The 14672-nt window shown below is 36.8% G+C and overlaps 1 protein-coding gene across 2 annotated transcripts in view; it reads right to left on the bottom strand.

The window, feature by feature from the left end:
- LIMS1 (LIM zinc finger domain containing 1) overlaps positions 1–14672 on the bottom strand; it is an 85945-nt gene that overhangs the window by 39194 nt on the left and 32079 nt on the right. The window lies entirely within an intron of this gene.

Below are 14672 nucleotides of genomic sequence, written 5' to 3'. Positions count from 1 at the left end.
CTGCCTCCCGATCCCGAGTCCCAGCTGATCGGGAGGAAATGGGGATTCTGCAGTAACCTTCTCCTGCCACGCCCCCAAGTCATGCCACGCCCACAGAACCGGTAGTAAAAAAAAATTGAAACCCACCACTGCTACAAATCAATCAAGATATTTTGGGGAACTATTCAGTGACATAAGAGCATAAGAGCAGCTCTGGTGGCACAAATCAAAGATCTATTTAATCCTGCATCTAGTTTCATTAAGTGTCCAGTTGTCTTTAGGAGTCTTCAAAGACAACATAAAGGCTATGTCCCCCCCCCCTTTTCTTTGCACAATTGATATTTCCAAAGTGAATTCCTGATGAACATGTAACTTCTATCCAGATTTTAATGGCCATTGACAGATTTATCCTAAATAAAAATACCTTATTCTTTTTAAAAATCATTTAAAACCCCTTGAGAAAATCCATTAATATATTTTATAGCAACAAATAGCCACATGTTGACTAACCATGAACGGCTCTGAAATCATAAAGGTTAGATTTTATCATTTTTCTGTTCCTTGGAGGAAAAAAAAATCACTTAAACACTAAACACTGAATTTACCCACACACGAGTAAGTCCAGTGACATCTAGTGGTTAAATTCCATAATGACACTATCACAAAAGATACTTTGCCTTTCTTGTACCAGAACAGTTACATCTTTTTATTTCAAGTTCATTTTTTTAAAAAAACTGGCTCGATGAGTTACTATGTACAGAACTCAAGAGAAATATCATATAGCACCTTTACTTCTGAAACAGAGAATACTTAGCCCATACTCTTCCATAATTTATGATGTTATAATTTTAAAAGCACTGATTAAATTCCTTGAGAGTCTCTGTAGGTAATAAACCCAGAATAAAATCTATGGGAGTAAAACTGGCCACAACCTTTTTATTTTAATAACAGTATTAAAGCCAAATCACATGATGCAAATTCTATTTTTTTGAATGACTGGTTGCCAAGTTGAGATCAGCACGTTTCTAATTGTATCTATCAAACATTGTTAGATCACAGCTAAATTCAAAGTTGCAGTGTAGCTTGGAAAAGAATTTATAGAAACTTCCAGATACAAAATGAAAAAGAAATTATGACAAGCACCTTGAGAGAAATTTCTGCTACTAAGATAATTTTCACCTAGCACAATTTATAACGTAATATTCATAAATCTTTTGTTTTTGGTAACTGGGACTTGTGTCTGCATACATACACACTTCTCTAAATAATAATAAACTTTATTGTCATTGTATGTGTATACACAGTATACACATACAACGAAATTTATTTAACATCCAAAGACCAGATCCCACACACATAATCCCCAAACACACTCCCACCCACCACAGTTTCCCACCCCTAAACCACCCAAACATCCACACAACAGACCAAGTAATGCTGTCCAACAGCTCACTGATGGTGGCCCTTTAGTTCATTGTTGAGTCCAATTATAGCTCTGGGATAAAAACTATTCAGAAAACGTGTGGACCCAGTTTTAATTGTTCTGTATCTTCTGCCAGAAGGCAACAATCCAAAAAGATTGTAAGCAGGATGGGAAGAGTCTCTGAGAATGTTATGCAACTTCCTCAAACAGCGAGATTCGAAGATGTTTTCCAGGGCTGGTAGCTGGAGTCCGATAATATTCTGGGCAGTTTTAATGATTCTCTCTAAAATTTCATACATGCTGGTGCTGTCAAATCAGAACTGTCTTCACAGTGTAATAACATTTGTTAGATTTTGTCTTAGCAAAACTCACACACTGTAGTCTATAAACCATCATGCATGATCTAGCATTAGGTATGAACTAACAATGACTTATTCCAACAAACTATTGCTAAAACAAAATAGGCTTTCTGCTTTCCTTACTTCTACAAAACATGACTATGTATCTAAAACTACGACTCTCTCTACATTATCTACATGCTCTTCCTCTCAAGGATTTAGGTATGGAAAATTCCCCTCCCCTTCCTTAGTCTTGGGTCTGAAATGTGACAACAGTGGGGGGAAAAAGGAAAGATGGCAGCTGCAAATAAAAAGTAAAAAGGCCCTTTTTATTCCCATTTCTAATGGACACTCCTAATATGATAGGAAAGACTTATTAAACAAAACCAGTTATTATATTCAGGGAAAAAAACTGACAGATTTTTTTTTTTTTTTGAGAAGATTGCAAACACCGTTCATGGAGATACGTGTTGTTTAAATTTAGACCAGAGGTGTCCAACTCGTATCGTCACATGACATATCGGGACTTTTTCCCCCTTCGCTAAATTGGGCAGGGGCGGAGCCAGCACGTGACGCATCCAACTCGTGGGCTGCAAGTTTGACACCCCTGATTTAGATCCATGGCAAGGAAAAAAAAAGTCTCTGCCCAGTTCTGTTACCCTGGGCCTAAGCAAACAATGATTAGGAAATCTATGGGCTGAGTGTACACCAAGCAATGCATGACAGTTCCTCATTTAGAAAATGTATAATCTGACATAGTTAGCTAACCATTTTAAGGAACATTTTAGCAATTTGTGGCAGTCTGCAAATATTTTCATCAAAGGGCTTCTTTAAGAAGGGGTTAGATTGGAAACAAAAATCCCTAAATCGCTTACGGAAAATAAAGTTGTTTCTGATTGTGAGGCCATCTCAAATCTTTCTTCTGGAACGTGGAACAGCTTATTGGTTTCCAATGAATATTCACAGAAAACTGATTCACTCTTTGTGCTAAGTATACAGAACACCGGTATCAAACTTGCTGCGTCACATTGCCGTCACGTGATGTTTCATTACATTTTCCCCATTTGTGGAGCTGGGATGGGTGTGGCCTGCGTGTGATGCATCCGGCCTGCAGGCCGCCAGTTTGACACCCCTGATATAGAAGATGGTTAACTGCAATTGTAGAGACCAAGATCCCTGTCTCATTTGATGATACCTGCCAGCTGAGTGAACCAATGCTTCTCTCTCAGCACAGCCTACCTAATTCAATGGTGGGTAATAAAATAAGTTGAGATGCACTTCAATGTATGAGACAAGTTAGAATATTCTTGTAACCAGTAAAATGTACAAATAAATAATTAAATAAGCTTGCTTTACTGCGATTTAAAGAATAAACCACAACTGGCTGATTCAGACAATATTAGGCAAATTGAAATTGTACCAGTGGTGGGTTGCCCCCGATTCACACCGGTTCTATAGAACTGGTAGTAAAACCAGCGGGAGGCTTTGCCCACCGACCCTGACGTCATCAAAACGCTTCTGTGCTTGTGTGCAGCCCCGCTGCAAACTGGTAGTAAAGGTAAGTAAACCCACCCCTGAATTGTACCGACCACATAATCACTTACTACAATACATGAATCCAGTAAATAATTAAAGATTTATTTAACGGTATAGTTATATGAACAGAACATACATAGTGTACTGTAAGAAATTGTTTCTCTTTCAATAAGCATATCAACAGAACTACTCTTGTGTGCATAATTATAGAATTACTTTTAAAACGCATTTTAAATTGCACTGCTTTTTGTTTTCCTTCTTTTTTGCTGTCTAGTGTGAATAGTCTTTCCCTTTTCTTTAATAGCTTCTCTTCCCAAATTCTCTTGCTTTATAGTTATTTCCCTTTTAGGAAGTTGCTAATTAACTCTTGCATTTAATGGCAGCAAACCAGACAAGTATCCCATTGAAATAATTTAAAGGCAATTTAATGCAAGTTCCTCAAAATAGCATCATAGATCTTCGTCAAGAAATGTTAAAAAAATGATCAAGTACATTATCAGCAGGGTGGATAAAAATCAATGATTTTTTTTAAAAAATCAAAAAAATCAGATTTTTTTATTTAAATTGGATTTTTTTGATTTAAATTGGATTTTTTGATTTTTATCGAATTTATTTTAATAAAAAACTTTTGGGGTAAAATCTATCGTAAGATAGTTTTCTATTTAAGATACATAAATAATTTAGTTTATTCAGCATGAAATGGAGCTTAGTTATGTAGCATGAGGCTGTATATTCTGCAACACTGGGACTATCAGTGAGTCAACAGTGGGTCAAAGGAGTAGCAGAGATGACAGTTGCTCTTTAAAAATTATGATTTAAATCGAGCCTTTTTACTAGTGATTTAAATCATGATTTAAATTGTGATTTAAATCAACTCAATTTAAATCAAATCCACCCTGATTATCAGTGTTTTCAATATATTCTTTAAACTAATAAAAAAAGTCCAACTAATCGCAAACTGCCTCTGTAACGAAATTTCATTTTCAGCGTAAATATTCCAAATCCATGATTCCCTCTTCCCTTAAGTTTTGATTCTCTTCCTGGACTTCTTACATGGAAGTTTCTCTTCGTTACCTTCAGCACCACATTCTTTAATAATTTTTAGAATTTTTATGCAACCAACCAGAGGAAATGAGAAAAATAAGATCATTTCATTTCTGCTGAAACTTTATCTCCGGTTCCTGAGCTATTTCTATTCAGGTTATTAAGTATTCCAGAATTGGCATTTTGCCTCTTTCCTCCCTCTATCCTTTTTCCTGTCCTCCCACTTAGATTGTGCCTAAAGGCAAGGACTGTCTTGCTTTACTGATTTTAAATAAGCTGCCCCTGGTGTCTGTTTTAGCTGAAGTAAAATGCTTAGATGAATATGCAGGTAATATGATTTCAGTTGACCCTTCACCACAGTAGAAACGATAGCTTGGATATTATAGTTTTTTTTTTACAGACCTCCTCTGCTTCTACTTTAGGCCTAGCCCTAGACAATGGCAATTCATGGGAAAAAAGAAAGAACCTCACGGAAGGAGATATGCTGGAAGAAGATAGGAAATTGGTCACATTTCTACAGTTCCTGTTATAAAATATGTTCCTATTTTTTTTGCCCCAAGATGGTAGGGGTGGAGCAGCCCAACTGGCAAGCTCTGCTTATTTTATTTGGCTTACAATAATTGTTTTCTGGTCTCTTTCATAATATCCTTGATTTATCTCCTTTTATTCCCATATTTTACTTATCAGACAAATCCACAACTCTGCAGGCAAGAATAAACAGAGAACCAGCCCTGGAACTCTCTGAAACCAGCCAAAGTAGCAAAACAATTTAAGATTAACTAATTCTTGACTAGAAAGACTCCTACAGAAATCACAGTCTCCTGAAATTCAGTGAATTCAGCTCGTTTCTCTTCAGACTGTGTAAATCACATTTTACTAAAGATTTCAATGGGAAGAAATATTTGCTTGATAATTATTCAAAGTACTTGGTATTAATAAAAGTAAGATGGAACCTTATTAGCTTTTCCTACAAGAGCCTTAATTTAATTACAAGCGTTTTACCTTGCATTAGAGATTGTATGGTGATATGCTATTAAGGTGTGAAACCACATTCTGTTTTTTTGAACAATAATGAGAACAACAATGCCTTTTCAAGCGAGGCGTATTTAGAGCACAACAGTGTCAGCAAGGTGTAATGAAATTCAATGTTTTTCCCACACTGGATCATATTTTCAAGTGACTCCCCCATGCATGGTTTAGATTGAAAGTTTACACTAAGACAATATGTTTTGTAGACAGGAACAGAGATATTTATCAATATAAAACAGCTAAAATTAGAAGTGAATGAAGTAACGACATGTTATAAAATGATACAAAAATGAATTATTTGCTTATTTTTTAAATTTTAACAAGAACAATCAATATATATGTATGTATGTGTTGATGCATTAGTGGTGACAGTGTAGTCACACTACTAACATAAGAAAAAAAATAAAAGCATTGCTTTTTCATGTCTATACAATAATTTTTTTGAGCTTTCTTATGCAGAAAAGGTCCACAATTCTTGATATCCTAGGTGAGTCTAAATATTGGAGATTTAACCAAGAAAAATATATGCATTGTGGGTAAGCAGCGAGCAACAATCCTGTGGATTTCTCCCCTTGCTTGTGATAATACTTCCTAATGCTATGGTAAATTTTGCAACATCTCCCTCTGCTGATAGAACAGCTATTATGTTTCATGGCAATATGAATCATACAAAACTGTGTTCATATTACATAGTGTACATAGTACATATGCTTCAATCCACACTCATTTTAGATCCCTTTTTATTTTCACTGGTTTATAACATTTGATTTCCCATGATTCTCAATTAATGTTCATTTCATATGTATCAGGTTAGTTTTAACTCTAACCCTAAAGCTTTCTTATAGTTCTAGAATCTACTTTATACAGAGGATTAATTGATTGGTTTATGTGTTGTCAAGTCAGTGTCAACTCTTAGCAACCACATAGATTTCCCCACAAGCAATATAGCAAATATCATTCAACTTTTGCAGAAAATGAATTTTAACTATGGTAGAGAAGAATATTTATTTCTGGATTCCAGGGAAAGGAGACAGGGTAAATTTGCTACTCTCCCCCTTTACCCATGGATTTCTTGAATTTCTCTTCATTAAAGTCACCAAACCTCAAACACAATGGAATCAGAAAATTTACATTCACAAAAGTTTGCAGCATTGGTCAACATGCAAACATTATTGAATAAATAAGTAAATTTTGGGACTTAGTATCTTTGTGGAAGGCACTAGTCAGAGAAAGCTATAAAAACTGTCAGAATTAAAAGACTTTCTTGTGGAAAAAAATGAGTCATGTGGCCATCTGTAAAAAATATATTAAAACAAGAAGTAGAGAAGAATTATTTTCAGTAATAAAGAAATAACAGATCACTTGGTCTGGGGGACCAAGAAGGACTAGAGGTGACCGGATAGCAGTATTTCAATATCTAAGAAGCAGCCACAATGAAGAGAGGTTCAACCTATTCTGAAGGAAGCCTGAAGGCAGAACAAGAAGGATAGAAACTAATCAAGGAGAGAACCAACCTAGAAATAAGGATAATTTTCCTGACAATTAGAATAATTAATCAGTGAAACAACTTGCATCCATAAGTTTTGGGTGATCCAACACTGGAGGTTTTTAAGACGATATTGTACAACCATTTATCTGAAATGATATCGGGTCTCCTGCTCAAGCGGGGGTGGGGGAGGGTTGGACTAGAAGACTTCTAAGGTCCCTTCCAATTCTGTTATTCTGTCAGTTGCGTTTATGCCCCTTTGCAATGAGTAAAGAACAGAATGTACTCGCCAGAGTATGAAGGAAGGATATAAATCATTAACTATCATCATGCTCCTCTTAAAATTTATTCACTTTTCTTGAATTGCTATTGCCTTAAAACAAGGATGAAATTATAGACTACTTTAGACTACACCTGATTATCAAGATACTTGCTTTAAAATATTACTTGCAAATGTAACCATAATAATCTGTCTACAAGCTTCAGATACTATCAAAGAAAAGCTGAAACGAACGTACACATAATCCTTGATTTATGACCATTTGTTTAACAACCATTGAAAGTTACAATGCTGAAAAAAGTGACTAATGACCAGTCCTCATACTTAGGACCATCACAGCATCCCTGCAGTCACATGATCAAAATTTAGGCACTTGGCAACCAATAGGTATTTATGGCAGTCCTGGGGTAACATGATCATCATTTGCAATCTTCCCAGGGGGCAGGCAAATTCAAAAGGGAAGAAGCATGGTGACTCACTTAACAACCACAGCAAAAGGTCATAAAATTGGGCACAATTCACTTTACAACCACATCCCTTAGTGGCAGAAGTTCCAGGTTGAGGACTATCTGTAATGTAATGTGACTCTGCTAAGTAACAAGATATTGCCTACATTTTTCCTGTGCTTGGAATAGCTTTGAAATGATTTTAATAATTAAAATCATTTAAATACAACAAAATTAGCATATATTTTAAAGAAAGTCTTCAAGAAACAAAGCTAGCCTCCCTCTTTTCTATTCCTTCCATTCTAAAACTAGCCAGCTAACCAGCTCTGCTTTCCCGTAAGAGTGGAAGTGGCTAGCCCAGAATTTCTTTAGCCTCTCCCTAGACTCTTCTTGTGGAGAATTAGAAGTACTGTACAGTAGCTGCAATAAGGAATCCTGTCCATAATAGTATTTCCTGCTTGTCAGAGAATGTCTGAGTTGGAAGACAAGGGACCATTGAGTACAATCCAATTCTTAGTACAGTAATCCAAGGTAAAACCATCATAACAGATTATCTAGCTTTCAGTTGAGCATATCATACAAAAAATACCTGCTACAGTTTTTCCGAAGGAGGTCCTGTGTATACTGTCTGTCTGTCCATTTATATCTATCTACACACACACACATGTATATATACACACACACACATATATATTCTGCAGATGTTAAGTAACATTCCAAGAGGCATAATGAAGAACACAAGATCAAGAGCACAGCTAAAGGCAGTACTGTCAGATATAAAGAGTTTAATTGCAATAACTCAGCCAACAGATAGTCTGCTTCTCACTTCTCTAGAAATGTCTAGATTTCCATATAAGGACAAGATATATATATTTTTGAAACAATAAGACAAAGCATTAAACAGTAAGCAAAGCAGAGGAATTTAGCTTATTTAAAAAAAAAAAAACAACTACAGGAAAGTGCCAATACTCACATAGTATTACTGGTCAGTTGACAAAAGATCTAATGAATAAATTTGATCCGTATGTTCCTCTAGGCTAAGCATTTAGCATTGACCGAACTTCTTCCTGGTCATTGCTGAGAGGTGATAAAAGCCAATGTGACTTTGCAAACCACTTCCCATTACTTTTCATACTGAACTTAACTTAAAAGGAAATAAACAAAGGCTCAAACTCTCTGATTGCGTCAACACCATTTTCAATTACCATTTTAAAAATGGTTGGCACAGGGAACAAAACACCAAAACACTTTCTTGCTCAAAATTTTTTCTTCCCTCTTCCCTCTATTCCAGAAATATATCTCAAAACATGACATAATCTCAGACATAATAAGAGCCTCATGTACTTCAATCATTTGAGTTCCATGAAGGTGATGGCTAAGACATGTAAATCATGGGCCTCAAGGCTTGACCTTGGAAGAAAAGCACTTTCTATTTAGAGGGAGGTGGGAAAAGTTCTTAAAGCCAACAGTATAACAAAAGGATAGGAAAAGTCCTGCAATGTAGGGTCAGGGATGGGCTGCTGCCCTTGTAACAACCGGTTCGCCTGGAACCAAAAACATGAGCATGAACCGGTCTGAACCAGCAGCAGCCCACCACTGGCTCCCATCTACTACTTTTACAAATGAACTTGATTTTTTTCCATAGTATTATCACTTCCTTAATTTGCTGCCATTAAGAGGGGTGGAACAGAGGCAGGGGTGAAATGCTCCCAGTTTGGACCGGATCGCCCGATACGGTAGCAATGGTGGCGGGTGGTTCGGAGAACTGGTAGCAAAAATCCGTGCCCCCCCCTCCATGCCCAGCTGAGCCGCGCGATCATCAGAGGCTTTTTTTTCTTTTAAAAGCATTTTTTCTTCGGCTGAAAAAATGCTTTTAAAAGAAAAAAAAGATAAGCCTCTGATGTTTGCACTGCTCAGCTGGGATCGTCAGAGCCTTTTATAAGCATTTTTTTCTGAAAAAATGCTTTTAAAAGGCTCTGACGATCCCAGCTGAGTTGCCTGATCATCAGATGCTTTTTTTTCTTTTAAAAGCAAAAAAAAAAAAAAAAAGCTTTTAAAAGAAAACAAAAGCCTCTGACAATTAAGCAACTCAGCTGGGATCGTCAGAGCCTTTTAAAAGCATTTTTTTTTTTGCTTTTAAAAGTAAAAAAAAAAAAGTTGGCCACACCCATCATCACATTACCCACCACCACCAAGCCACGCCCACAGAACCGGTAGTAACAAATTTTACATTTCACCACTGAACAGAGGTGCACAAAACGCATGGAACATGTTCCAGGATCAGGAAGGAATGGAGAAAAATTGGATGAAATTTCAATGTGACTGTAACTTGGCTTGATCCAAATATTCCTTGAGGAGGGATTAAAAAATTTAAAAGTTCCTGGAGAAAATAGGAGCATTCTGGAATTAGGGGAGCGGATGTGTCTATGGGGGACATTGGGAAATGTTCAGCAGCAAGGCCGGATACTTGGTGGCTTGAAATAATTACTAAGTGGAAGCAGAAATTGAGTTTATTATAAGAGAACTTGCCTTGGGTTAAAAGCCAGGCCAATTGTCTTGGTTATGATTTATATAACAATTAAAGTACTGTTCTATGGAGGTAATTAACCTCTCCATTTTCACATCAAACTGTGGATGGTAGACCAAGCACAGGTGGACCTTTGCATTTAAATATCCCCTTCAAAAACATGTCTTAAATAGGAGTGTCCAACCTTGGTGACTTTAAGACTTGTGGATTTCAACTCCCAGAATTCCCCAGTCAGCCATGCCAGGAGTTGAAGTTCACTCCTCCGGGTGCCGTCAGCCAAACAAAATCAACTGGCGGCGCCCAGGGGGAGAGCCTTCTCTGTGGGGGCACCTAATACCTAGAATGAACTTCCCCCGGAGATACGGAGGATCCCGGATCTACGCACCTTCCGCCGCGCTCTTAAAATCTTTTTATTCCATCATGCTGGCCTGGCCTAATTTTTCCCTTTTTCCCTTTTAAAACGCAAATTTTAATTTGTTTTTAATTTATTGGGGTGTTTTTAAATCTGTCTTCGGCCAAATTGTTTAATTCGGTTTTATTCTGTTTTTAAATTTTGTATTTATGTGTTTTTATCTTGTGGCTGTTCACCGCCCTGAGCCCTTCGGGAGTAGGGCGGTATACAAATCAAATAAACTAAACTAAACTAAACTAAACTAACAAGTCTTAAAGGGGCCAAGGTTAGATACCTCTGTCTTAAATTGAGGACTTCTGCCAAAAATGATATTATTTCCTTCTGAAAATTTGTTGAATGAACAGATGAACGGTTTCAGAAAAGCAGTGAAAATCATGATGGAATAAAATTACTTAATAAAATAAATTGCCATAAGAAAGGTATCCAGACTCCTGACATATGGTTATATCATTACTGTATAAAGTCCACAAAACTGTTTCCCATGGCACCTACAGATTATATGCAACAATATAAACCAAAGGTTCAGTAAACTAACTAGAGCAATGAAAACAAATACCGTTAACCTTCCTCAAATATTTCAATTAATGCAATAACCCCGTGATGGCGAACCTATGGCACGCGTGCCACAGATGGCACGCAGCGCCCTCTCTGTGGTCATGTGAGTCGTCACCCCAGTTCAGCTCTGCCACACATGCGCGCATGCCTCCCGCTGGCCAGCTGGTTGTGGGGCTCTGCTGCGCATGTGTGGGGCGGGGCGCATGCGGGGCCCCACATATGCATGTGGGGGGACGGGGTACATGCGGGATGCATCATGCGCGGGGGCGCGTGGCACATGAATGGGGCCCGCACATGCATTACATTTTGGAAGGTCAGGTGTGCGTGGTTTGGGCACTCGGTCCGGAAAAAGTTAGCCATCATTGCTATAATCTGATATTCTTTTAGATTATTTAAGCAATTAAAAAACACAATTTTAAAATAAATGTAAATGCTGCATCTCATAATTCAGGCTTTGCTGCTACAGATTCTACAGAACAAAGTGACCTTGTTGCTGGTATCCTTAAGATTTATATTAATTGTTTCCCTATGACTATCATTAAGTGTTGTACCTTATGATTCTTGACGAATGTATCTTTTCTTTTATGTACACTGAGAGTGTATGCACCAAGACAAATTCCTTGTGTGTCCAATCACACTTGGCCAATAAAGAATTTTATTCTATTCTATTCTGTAGCATTCACTTTGAACTCCCTACAGATTACATTGCTGTTATATTTACCTAAATCAAATTGCATTTCTTTGTAATTTTATATATTATGATTTTAAAATGTTTTGAAGATTATTTTCCAGGAGAGTAGAAATATGGAACATTAAACAAACAAACAAAAAGGCTTTAATCTAAACTTTGTATAACCTGCTGTCACTGCTGTTCAGGGAACATAAGCATACATGGAATTGTGTAGGTGAAAGACATGCATCTTAAGTTCTTTTGTCTGAAGGCAAGGACTGGAATTGTAACAATATCCAGAGTTTAAAACCTGAAATATCTCAAGCTAAAAATGCAACTCAATTCATGGGAAGATTTAACTATATTGCTTAAGTATGTCCTAAGTAAAAAAAAGAAAAGAAAAAAGGATGGAACTTAAAAGACCTTAAAGCTCATATTTCTTGGGTGCCATTTCAACAAACATGTTTGATAGTCATATTTATATTCTGCATGCTTTGTCTACAAACCAGCAGCTCATTATAGATGAAAAATGTATTTCTGCAAGAATATTGTGTAAGGCTTCAGAAGCTAACCACAGTAGAAGACAGGAAATATGGAATGTTGATTCACGATGACAGTGACATTTTCTATGTCTTAAAAGGAAAAGTTGGATAAGGTTAACTGCAAGACTCAGGGGCAACTGTGAAATTTTCCTTGTCTGTTTTTCAAAAAGTAACAGCGACTCCAATCTTCAAGCCATTTTTGTTGTTTTTTCAAAACACTATCTCTGAAATCAATGGACCAGTCTGTGACTGTGTGTGTATAATTATAATGCTGATTACACAATAACAAATTATCGTGTCTCAAAATGAGTTTTGCAGCTGGAGTTAGAAAATATTTAAACAGTACAAAAATCAGTGCAAAGTCCAGTTGACTTAACTGTGCTTTCCTGGTAAAACAAACAAAAATATAATACAAGGCATTCTGGATTTGCCATCCTGGCTTAAGAGTGAAGCACTAATTTATATACATAGTTAAACAACAATACTCTCAGTAAAATTAAAAGAGTATAATAACAAACATCAGAAAACAAGCTTCTGACAAAAATAAAGAGACATTTCCCAAAATGCAAATCCTATAATACAATCAAACCCACCTTTCAAGAGAAGGTCACAGAAAATGAATGATGGAAGAAATAAGCTATGATCCACTGGCGTAAAAATATCTAACCTGTTTCTTTTGCACTGGGACTTTCTGTAGCAAAATCAGCATGTAGAAGTCCTATACGGATTCCTTATTTAGGTCTAGAAGTGAGTTTGAATTTGTATTATAGACAAAGCCATGGGCTAGGTAGGAACCCTCTATTGCAACCCTATTCATGAAGTCATATGCCTGATTCTATCAACAAAAACATGCATGCAAAATTCATTTAACAAACAGAGTTAACCCAGTTTGCTCCATCTCAGAAAAATCCTATCCTTATCCACCCTCCCAGAAAGAGGTGTGACATGGTCAGCTGCTGTTTGAATCAGATTTATTTAATTTGATTCTGGGAACTGCTGATGTTCTTCTAACATTTTCACAAGAGCATTTGCAAGAACTGTAATGTAAAAAAAATACTGTATGGAGGTAGGATTTTTATGATTGGAATAGGAAATTTTAGGAAACTGAACAGGACAACTTGCTGCAGCCAACTCGCCACGCTCAACTCACTATGGCCAACTCGCAGTGGGGTAACTTGCTGCAGGACAATTCAGCAATTCAATTTAATTATTTAAAGTAGTTAAAAAATTATTTTCTTTTTTGACATTCACATTTCATTTTGTCCCTTCTTTGGTGTCCTTTCTTTAATTGTTCTATTCCACTATTTCTTTGATATTAGTGCAACTCTTGTTCCCCAGAGTTACTACTTCCTCTGTTTCTTACTGTAAAAGACAACACAACATGAGACATCTTACTTCTACACCATACTTTTTATTACCCACAGAAGTTATCAAGACTTGCATAGGCTAGTCTTATCAGTGTGCTCTGAGAGGTAAAACTAGCTCATACTTTCTTCTGCACATTTGTTGAAGATCTTCCGATTTTGGAATCTAAATTCTAATGCAAAAATATTCTTTGTGTGCATGTTTGTGTGTTTGAAAAGAAAGTCATCAGTTATAGCTGCTGATTTTATCAGTTTTGTAAATACAAAAATTAAAAAGTATAAAGAGATAAGAGTTCAAAGATTATTAAAAGGCAAGAAATACTGTAGATATGTGTTGTGTCTATGAGTTTAAAAAATCCCCAAGGGTTGGAAATTTGAGCGTAAACCTGAATAAATCATGCCAAGTGCCAAAATGAACACATTAATTTTTGTAAAAACAGATGCAAAAGCCAAACCTTTTTGAAAAAGAAGCACATAGCCATTCTTGAGTGCCCTGTTGCACTCAGAATAAACATCCTGAGCCATGTTGAATAATCACGAAAGAGGCCAGCACATTTCATAGAGGGGAAAACACTGCTACATTTAAAAATAATCATGGGCTACAAAAGAGCAGTTGGCAGACTTATCAGCCGTTTGGTGGCTAGTAGAATCAGAAAGGCCTGGAGGTGTTGAGAAATATGTCTTTCAGAGCAAAGGTCACTGTGAAAACACCAGGTGTGGCAGTAGGTCTCTCCTGACAGTGACCATGGTTGGTGATAGTGGGCTTGTTGGGTTTCAAAAGATGCTGGCAGATGCTTGGTGGATCCTACAATGTGAGCCGTCCAAAGTAAAGCAGACAAGAAACAAGACTAGTTGAACTAATTCTACTTATTATAAGGCTACATTAAACAAAATCTTGTAAGTCTATAGGCACAAACTTCTGGCTTCCACTTTAACCACTTGACCCATTAGGGCAGGTCCTTTCTAAATTTCTTCCTCTAACTCTTAAGAGACTGTGGGCTCCTGCCTGTCTTGCCCAATTCTTTCTTGGGTAGCATTTAT

This window comes from Pantherophis guttatus, chromosome 5, assembly GCF_059756535.1.
Source record: "Pantherophis guttatus breed Tessera chromosome 5, ASM5975653v1, whole genome shotgun sequence".
NCBI lineage: Eukaryota > Metazoa > Chordata > Lepidosauria > Squamata > Colubridae > Pantherophis > Pantherophis guttatus.
The sequence above is the reverse complement of the archived record's forward strand: the minus strand, read 5'-3'. Positions and strand labels throughout refer to the sequence as shown.